The sequence below is a fragment of the Alligator mississippiensis genome, chromosome 2, assembly GCF_030867095.1.
Source record: "Alligator mississippiensis isolate rAllMis1 chromosome 2, rAllMis1, whole genome shotgun sequence".
In the NCBI taxonomy this organism is placed as follows: domain Eukaryota; kingdom Metazoa; phylum Chordata; order Crocodylia; family Alligatoridae; genus Alligator; species Alligator mississippiensis.
In genome coordinates this window covers 15,965,064-15,974,970 of record NC_081825.1, presented here as the reverse complement: position 1 = coordinate 15,974,970, position 9,907 = coordinate 15,965,064, and the positions used below count along the sequence as shown (strand labels likewise).

The 9,907-nt window shown below is 43.4% G+C and overlaps 1 long non-coding RNA gene across 1 annotated transcript; it reads left to right on the top strand.

The window, feature by feature from the left end:
- Positions 1-3,892: 3,892 nt before the first annotated feature.
- Positions 3,893-8,731, top strand: LOC132248486 (uncharacterized). Its single transcript, XR_009459675.1, has 2 exons — positions 3,893-4,155; positions 5,082-8,731. It is a non-coding gene; the product is annotated as an uncharacterized LOC132248486 (long non-coding RNA).
- Positions 8,732-9,907: the final 1,176 nt, after the last annotated feature.

Below are 9,907 nucleotides of genomic sequence, written 5' to 3'. Positions count from 1 at the left end.
ATTATTGGGAAAAAATTGTGTGGTATGCAAGCCAATGCACTATTTCATGTGTCTTAGTTAACAATATTCCTTTTTTATACCAACCAGTATGATGGTGGCTTTCTTTGAAATAGTACAACATTGCTCATATTCAGTTTCTGATTTATTGGAAGCCCAGGATCCTTTTCTGTAGAACTACTGCCTAACCATTGGATTATTACTCTGGATGTGTAGTACTTTGTCATTTTCCTTATTGAATCCCACCCTTTTTATATCAAACCATTTGTCAAGATCATTCATATTTTACTCCTTTCCTCCAGCATGCTTGCAGTCCCTCCTAGTTGGATATCTTCTGCATTCTTAAAAAGTGTTCTTTCTTTTCCCTCTTCAAGCGCACTAATGAAAATATTAGAAAGTACCAGACTTAATACAGGCCATGGTGGAATCCCATTTGATACAACTTTCCACTTTGAGAGTGAGCCATTGATAACTGCTCTTTGAGTGGCAGAAGTTAAGGCAGAGAGATACTGACTTCAGACTAAAATGACTAACCACACCTCTATACTCTTTGGACACACAAACATTTTGGCCTCGTCCAGATAAGCAGGGCCGTGTGGTACCACACATTCAGCTGTTCTCTGAACTGCAAGGGAGCAGTGTGATGGGGGGGGGGGGAGGGGGAGGTGTTGTGACCCTTGGATATTCAGGAGCCAAAAAACCCATGCAAAAAAAAAAAAGCACACGGAGGCAGCATGCAGCACTCAAAACTGGAGCCTTCTCTGACTAGAGCCATGGTCTGGCTGCTGGCTAGGCTCTGAGTGGCAGGATCACTGCTGCTGCAGCCCCAGGAGGCCCCCAGGAGCCCAGGTAAGGCTGCTGAGGCCAGCCCAGTCTGTCGTACCCAGCCTGGGGTAACCTGCCATGCACCAGAGGATGTGCGGCACAGGTGTTCCCCCAGGAGAACTAGTAGCGGCACAAGGTGTGCCACTGCTAGTTGTCCCCAAGGGACCAAATGTCCATGCTCATGTGGACATGGCCTTTGAGTACTTCCAAAAGGGGAACATTTCAAAAGGACAGGAGCTGGTACGTTTTAATTGTTATATGTGAATAAGCTGAGAATGATTCAAATGTAGCAAAATGCTCCAGCTTTAACCCTGGAAAGAGTATTAAAGTTGGAGTGACTTTGCCACATTCAAATTGCTCTCAGCCCTTTTGAAATCCTGCCCTTTTGAAAGGCTTCAAGCGTTCTTGTGTCTACAGCCTTTCAGTATCGTTTTCCAGCCAGCTGAGGTCTTACCTTAGAGTAGTTTCATTTAGACCACATTTTCCTAGTTTCCATATGACAAGGCAAAGTGAGTCAGCATCAAAGCCTTCCTTAAAGCAAGATGTATCACATCTGCTGTTTCTCCTTATTCACTAGGCCTATTATCTTGTCATAGAAGGAATTTAGGTTGGTTTGACATGATTTGTTCTTGACAAATTCATGTAGGCTGTTACTTATCACTTTATCTTCTCAGTGCTTAGCATTGATTGATTGATTGATTGATTGATTGATTATTTGTTGCAGTATCTTTTTGAGAATTGAAGTTTGACTCACAGGTCTATAATTTCTGGGGCCCTCTTTTTTCCCATATCTAAAGATAGACCCTATATTTGACCTTTTCCAGCCCTAGATAATTTGCTATTGATTCTGAGATTGCTTCAGTCAGTTTCCCAGAATATTCTGGGATGAAACTACCAGGCCCAATCTATTTGAAAACGTCTGATTTATCAAAGTACTCTCTGAACTGCTTTCATATTAAGCCCTGTTTTGATCCTATCTAGTAAACTGTGGGACCTATGACATAGAGTAAGCTACAAGCATTCTTAATTTTTCCAAATATCCAACCCTTCAATAGTTGCTACTGAGCTGTTGGCTTCTGTAATATCTCAGTGTATTATGTTGTCTTTATTTCTGTCTGATTGATAGAAAATACAAGTCTTTTACAGCTCCAGTCGGAGGGCTTTGGGTCTTTCATTTTGTTGTAGAGGCTTGTGCTGTTAGGTCCAGAGGTCCCAGAAATAAGTTTGCAAGGTATTTATGTATTTTGTAAAGTATGTACTCAAGCCTTTCTTTTTTATGACATTTATAATTTTTTAGGAAGGGGATCATTTGTTATTGTATTATAGGCAAAGATACATAGATTCTAGTTACCTTCTATCAAGTGTCATATAATATTGTCCTTTTACCTCTTATTAGTTTTTCTCCTAAATGAAGGCCACTGTCCCCTTTTAAATTTTTCTTCTTAGGGAAGGCTTTTGAGGATGGTGGTAGCTTTCATTACTGATTTCTCTGAACTTTTGAGCGTCAAAACACAATACTGGAATCACAGTTCTAGGTAATGACATGCAAGCAATTTGTAGAATTACACTGGGTGCATCTACATGAGACGCGACTGCACAGTGGTTACTGCACATTTATTTAGTACTGGTATAATCAAGTACAAAATAAATGCACAGTAACTGTAAATGCCCAGGTGAACGCCTTTTAAGTGACGCTACTGGCACAGTAGCCTAATAATACTGCGCATTGGCATATTAGCACTGTCCGTGCTGTGACGTAATACTCTGCAATATTATTGGCTCCCGCACAGTTAGTGCCTCAAGTAGATGCACTGTACATCTAATGTTATGCCCAGGGATTCTGGTTCTCTCTGACAAAAAAAAAAAAAAATCCACAAATTTTGGTTTAAAAAAAGTAACCCAAAACCCACATTTTTCCAATCCACATTTTCCCATGATTAAAATGAACCACTAATATATAGCCAATATTTCATTTTAATCATGGGAAAATGTGGATTTTGGGCTACTTTTTTTTAACCAAAAATTGAGGATTTTTTTTTTATTGGAGAAAACTAGGCTCCCTCGTTATTACTGACTTAACGCCTTTAGATATCTTGGACTTTTATTTATTAATTTGTTTGTTTATCTGGACTACAGGAGCATAGTGGTCAGGCTGTATGTACCTATGTACTTTGAACCAACATTTTAAAAAGCGCTTAGTGAATTTGGAGGCACAGTTTAAAAAAAAATGTTTTAAAGGTTCCTGGTTTTCCTGTGTTTGACCCTTTCTGGAAACTCTGTTAAGGTGTTTAAACCCACATACCAAGAAAAAACAGAGGACCCCCAAATCACTTGGAAAGAAATTTGTTCTTTTCATTTTATTCTTATGGAGGAGTTTACATTTAACCACTATAAATCCAAGCAGATAAACATGAGGCTTTCTTATTAAACGTAAAACCATTTGGATACTAAAAGATTAATATTTTTAATGTCATTAGCCATACACAAGGAAGCTGTAAAAATGTGTGAAGTGTATATTGGTTATTTATAAATGCATTGAAAGTAAAAGAAATTTAAGAGTGGGGCGGAAAGTCACATTTCTATGCTCCTAAAACTTAATTCTGCCCTCAGTAACATCCAACAGCTTAAGTGTGCTCTTGAAAATCCATTTTAGCCTTGAAATATTTTAAATGAAGGGTAGCACAGTGTAATAGTTATTCTGATGCCAGATGTGTAACAAACTGCGGTGTGATGGGGTAATGATGAAATGATTGGCCTAATTTGTAAGATCTAAAACAGAGTAGGGTAAACGTGATATCTTTCATTAGACCAACTCAAATAGTTGGAACAATTCTTCGTTGCAAGCTTTTGGGTACAAATACCCTTTGTCAGGCTGAGGAAGCATCTGCAGATGATCTGTGCTCTTTCTGGATGAAATGGTAGAGCAGCCAGAGGCCAGTACGTATGCAAGAAGGCTAGTCGGTCAAAATGTAAATTGAGGTGGTCAGTAGGTGAGAGACAGATTGCGGGGGGGGGGGGGGGGGGGGATTTTTCCAACTATTTGAGGTGATCTAGTAAAAGATATCGCATTTACCCAAAGAACCTTGTCTGCTTACGTCCTTAGACCACTACAGCTACTACCTACACCCCTAAAAGAGAGAATTCACACAGAATAATTGCACAATATTCTGGAAAGGAACCGAATGTTTATTGCTGAAAGATGCATCTAGTTGCAATAAAGAATGCAGACAGGCTGCTGGGATGTCCTCACAGATGGACAAAATATAAATCAGAAGAATCATCGTTGTTCCTGCTACACGTGCCCTGGTGAGCCTCATTAGAGTGTGTTTGTGGGTAAGTGTCTCTTTCTGAATGACAGACTCAGCCCAGAACAAATGGCATGATTTAAGCATTTCAGAATGAGAAAAAGCCGAAGAGATGTTGGTCTTTTAGCTCGCCATGGGGACCTCTAAAATGACATCATAAAGCTAGGCGATACTTTGAGGGGCATGAAGTAATCATTGTGAATGAGATCAAGTGTTTATCCAAGACTCATCCAATATCAAAAAGTCTAAAATGATAGCTAATGACAACATAGGCGATTCAGAAAGACTTGCACATAGAACAGTGAATGCATGAAATTAGTTGCCACATGTGTAATTATATTGAAAATCCTTACCAGTTCAGTTTGATGTTGCAAGATGTCTTTCCTCCCGAGCTGATTTGGAAGTGGCATGAACCATTTGAAAGTCCATGATGTGTAGCTTTGAGTGGCTGAGACTGTGGCAATTGAGAGTGGCTCAGACTTTTTTAAATGAGCCAGCTGGTGCAACCTACTATTTATTTTGCAAATCATACCTGAGGACAAGTTTCCTTAACAAAGCCATTGATTGTGACAAATGTGTTTAACAAGTGCAGTCTTCTATTGATTCTCACATTTTATTTTCTCCTTTTGGTGGAAACAGATGGCACTCAATTTTCTTGTAATTACTATTAGCCAAGAATAACATCATTTAAATTGGTACAGAGGAGGTGGAAAGTTACAACTTCAAAAACATGCAGTCAGCCTGAAAGTCTGAGTTTTGAAATATGATTGGATTTGCTAAATAGCCAAAATAATGCATGATTTGGGGCCCCAGTTCAGAAGCACACTTAGCATAGTGTTAACATTAAATTATGTATTTTAAGTCCAACTGAAAATTAACCGTTTGCACAAGTGCTTTCCTTATTAGTAATATTTTCCTGAATCAAGAATGTTCACTATTTTTCTTGGGTTACAGCCTGCTACTACATCCAGGATTAGCTTGAGCTCATTTCCCCAGTGAGCAAATGATAGGTTGAAAGCTCAGGGGGATGATTTCAGGAAGGCACATTTATCAAGCTCGTGAGGCAAGTGAGAACCTGAGGAAACAGCTGAAGACTGTGGGCCACACTGCGGAAGAAGCTGCAGACCCTGGTTGAGTGTTCAGGAGGGTACAATAAAGGAATTTGATATTAATGTGGGTTTTCTTTTTCTTGGGCTCAGTTCTCTCCCCGTACACCCAGGCAGTTTTCACAGAAAGCTGTGGAAGTTGAGCATACATGTTTCATAGATTCATAGATGTCAGGGTCGGAAGGGACCTCAACAGATCATTGAGTCTGACCCCCTGCCTGGGCAGGAAAGAGTGCTGAGGTCAGATGACCCCAGCCAGATGCCTATCCAGCCTTCTCTTGAAGACCCCCAAGGTAGGGCAGACCACCACCTCCCTTGGAGGCCCATTCCAAGATTTGGCCACCCTTACCATGAAGAAGTTTTTCCTGATATCTAGCCTAAATCTGCTGTCTGTCAGTTTGTGGCCATTGCTCCTTGTTACCCCACGAGGTGCCCTGGTGAACAGAGAATCTCCGGTTCCTTGCTGCGCCCCCTAATAAATGTATAGGCAGCTACAAGATCCCTCCTCGGCCTTCTCTTGTGGAGGCTAAAGAGGTCCAGGTCCCTCAGTCTCTCCTCACAGGGATTGGCCTGTAAACCCTTAGCCATACCCCCATGTTGGGGGCTACTTCGTGGGTCATGCCTATATGGCTCCCACATTTCCTATTGTGATTTAATTTTCTAAGAAGTTGCTCAGATGGCAAGAAATGTTTCTGCAAATTGCTTATTACTAAAAAACCCCCTGTTTTTAATTTAGTTCACTTGCTCTCTAATTATGAAGGCAGCCTAACAATTCTGTCCAAGCAGTTGCATCTGGCCTCTACAGAAAAAGAGGGATAAAGGCCCCCTGTACGCATTACAGGTATTGCACAATTCACTGATTAATTGCACAGTTACCTTAAGACCAACTACATATGTAAAGTATCTATCACATAATAAAAAGCTCCAACCAGCTATGAAGTCAGATCTTGAAAATGTGTAGTAACTTTATAGCTGGTTGCTATCAAGCTTTAATTAGCATGTGTAGAAGGGTCTCTCCTGTAGCCAGGAAGCCCGTCAACTGACAGGGCTCCAGCCTCAGGGGTGCAATTTGCCCAGGGTGAAAACCCTCAGCCCTGGGGGTCACAGCTGCTGTGATCCAGGGCTGAGGAGGGGTGAAACCCCCCGCCCCCATGGGGATCTCGGTCCAGCTCTTCATCTGGAGTGGGGACCAAGAGACCCCACAGCTGATGGGGCTTCCCATCCCAGCTGTGCTTTACTCATGGCTGGGACCAAGAGAGTCCAGAGCCGGGACAAGGCTGTGTCTTGTGCAGGTGGGACTGAGAGCCCCACAACTGACTGGGCTGCCCTTCCTGACTGTATGTGAGCTGCAGCTGGGGCCAAGAGCCCTGTCATTCGCTGAGCTCAGTCCTAACTACATGTGAGGTGAAGCCCCATCAATCACAGGGGCTTTCATCTGAGGCCGCATGTGGCCTCCATGGTTGGGATCCCCCTCAGCAAAGAGGGCTCCCAACCATGGGGACCTGCTTCTTTCTAGGGCAGGCTCAATTTCCCCCTACACCAGCAATATGGCATGATTGGTTCTAATGTGCAATCGTGCTACACATGCAAGGCAGGAGGCACGATTATGGGGATCCTGCATTAGATCCAGTTGTGCCTTTACCTTTACCTGCACATGTAGAGGGGGCCTTAGAAAATGAAGTCCATATTCCTTTGTGAAATAGTTATCATTTCATAAAGGGGCTCAGTTATTGCTTAGTGATTTCTTTTTCAAACTGGCCAAAACCCCTCCCCTCCCCCCGCAAAAAAACCAAATCAACCCTAAACAACCCCCTCCCTCCCAGAGGGCAGATGTTCAAAACCATCTACTTCCTCTGTGATTCACTTGGGCCATCTGTGTCATGCAGTGCCTTTCATCCAGAAGGATCCCAAAGCATTTCATATACAAACTTAGACTTCAGTTCAGCTCATGCCTGCTAGACCAAATGTCTAACACATACTTAGCTTAACAAGTTTCAATGGAACTTAAGTATGTGATTGAGGGCCTTGTTGCACGTTAATTTTAGGTGGCGCCTGGAGCTCTTAACCCTGGATTGTGTCTGCACACAACCACCTGAAACTAGTTTGAAGCACACTTTAGGTGGATTAAGGTTATGCTACTCCAGTTACACCTCTCTGATCCGTGTTGCTCTGTCAACATGTGGCCACTGCCCACAGATGAGCCACTCAAGTTGCCATCCTCCAGCATCCCAGCATGCAGTGTCCCCTTCCCCACCTTCCTGTTCTGTGTGGACAAACTTTCCACCCCGAACGCTACTGCCCAAAAGGTCAGTCTGGCACCAACCCAAGTCCCGCTCCCACCTTGACGTGTGTGACCTTCCCACTCCCAGGGGTGCAATGCTGTGAAAACAGCCTACAGAGCACATGCCAGTTAGTCTGGTTGCAGGGCACAGACGGACCCAGAAGTGGGGTCTAGGTGGGAGGAGGGGGGCAGGAAGGGAAAAAGGTAGCAAAACCCCCAGTTTTTCTTTTTTTTTTATTTAAAAATACATTTCCTCCCCTAACCATTTCTGACTTTCTCTCTGCCCTCTCTATCCCTTATACATGATTACAAGTAGTACTAGGTAAGCTAAAATAAGTTCTTGTATACTATTATTGTAATAAGCCCCTTTTTAATATATTGTAAGTAGTGTTCTGTTGTTTGTATTGTTTTTTACTGTTTTATATTGTATTATATTGTATTCCTATCATTTGTGCATTGATTTTTATTGTTTCATATTAATATTGTATGGTTTAGACCTGTCTGTAAAGTGATGTCAAATATTCATTCCCATTTTGTCCTCATGCCCTGTTGTGTAACTATGTTGCAATTCTGTCACCTCTCCCATGTAAATTGGTTTTCCTTGAATGCCTGAAACAAAAGAGTGAATGGGTAAATGAAACACAAAGATAGCAGGACCCCCTACTAAATCACCCCACCATCAAAACCAGTATCTGAACCAATGACTCAGCCATTGGAACCACCCTCCGCATTCAAGAAACAAAAGATGAGGCAACCCACCATTGTGCCAAAGCTGCACATGCCCAGTATGAACACCTGGAGCCCTCTGGGACAGGACTGACATTGCCATAGGAGATCAGAGGTAGTCTGCCCCATAAAAAGGGGTGGTGAAGACTGACTCCTTGGGATGCCATCTGCACCTGGACCAGACTTGCTCCACATCACGCTGCCTATCAACCCAGAGGCCCTACCGGAGATGCCCTCTGGACAACACCTGCTGGAGAAAGACCCCGACTGGCTATCAAAGACCCCCTCCCAGCCTGCATAGGTAGCTATCACCCCCATCCTCTCTTCAGCCAAGGACTTGGACTCTGTTTCTCTTCCCTACCTGGACTCCAACCCTTCCACTGAGTCTCTTTTTTCTGCTACCATTGTGTGTGTGTGTGTGTGTGTGTGTGTGTGTGTGTGTGAACCAATCTGTACAGTACAGTGTTCATTGAATAAAAATGTTATTTGGATCCCTGAGTTGGGCTTTACTACGGATCCAGCCCTGCTCCAATCTCTGCTCCTCGCCCCTCTAGCTCGTCTCAATTCTCCCTCTGCTGGTTCTGGCTCACCACTACCTTCAACACCTGTCCCATGCTCCTGTGGTTCCAGCTGTCCTGAGCTCCTCTCTGCCTGCAAACCCCTGTTTCTTTGCTATTGCCCCATCTCCACTGCCTTTTCCCCTGATCTCTGCCACTGCTGTTGCCTTGTCCCCACTGCCTTTTTCCCTGATCTCTGCCACTGCTCTTTAGTTACCAAGCACCCAAAGCATAGGTATCACAGGCACCAACACACACACTGCCACCTGAGTCAGTGTTTAACCTGTGTGTATATGTGTATGTATGTCTGTATTGTGTACGATTTCATATCATGATCATTAGAGCATGTATGTGCTTGAATTGGTGATAAGTATGCATGTGCCTAGGCTGGTAAGTTTGGATGTGTATGTGCCTGAGATGGTAGTGTGTGTGTGCAAGCCTGGCAGGGATGTCTGTACCTAGAGTGTGTGTGTGCCTAATTGATTTGTGTGTGTGTATGTGCAATTGTACACCATGCCCTCTTGTCTACCAGTACGATATTGAGATCCTGAGCGCTGGCCTAACCCCACAGGGCAACAGGCTGGATTGCATCCCCATGAGCTAGGGCTTCCTTCTCAGAGCAGGGGCAGTTGCTCCCCCAATGCTGTCTTCCCTCACCTCTCCCACTTCCCAGCCACCCCAGGAAGCATGACTGGAATCCCCCACACCCCAATCCCAAATCCCATCCCAACTTATTAAAACATAAGACCTCCTTTAATTTATTTCCTTTTTATTTCTTTTTATATTATTATATTTTTAACTTCTTAATTTATCCTTCAGTGATTGACTTCCTTCATTTCACCACCCTTTCTCCACTCCCCTTTCCTTTCCAACTCCCATTTCATTATCTGCCCACAACCCATTAACTCTCAGCCCCTCCAGCTTCATGTTCCCACCCCCCTTCTCTCACACCCTCACACAGAGTAGGGATGGAAACCTATCTTGGCTCACCAGCCCTGTTGTGGCAACTCACAGTTGTATTTTCTAGTCAGGTCTCTGCTAGCCAGATGTGTAGTGGCAAGTCACAGCTGTGCTGGTGGGGGAGGGTCAGAGACAGTTTTTAGCTTTAAG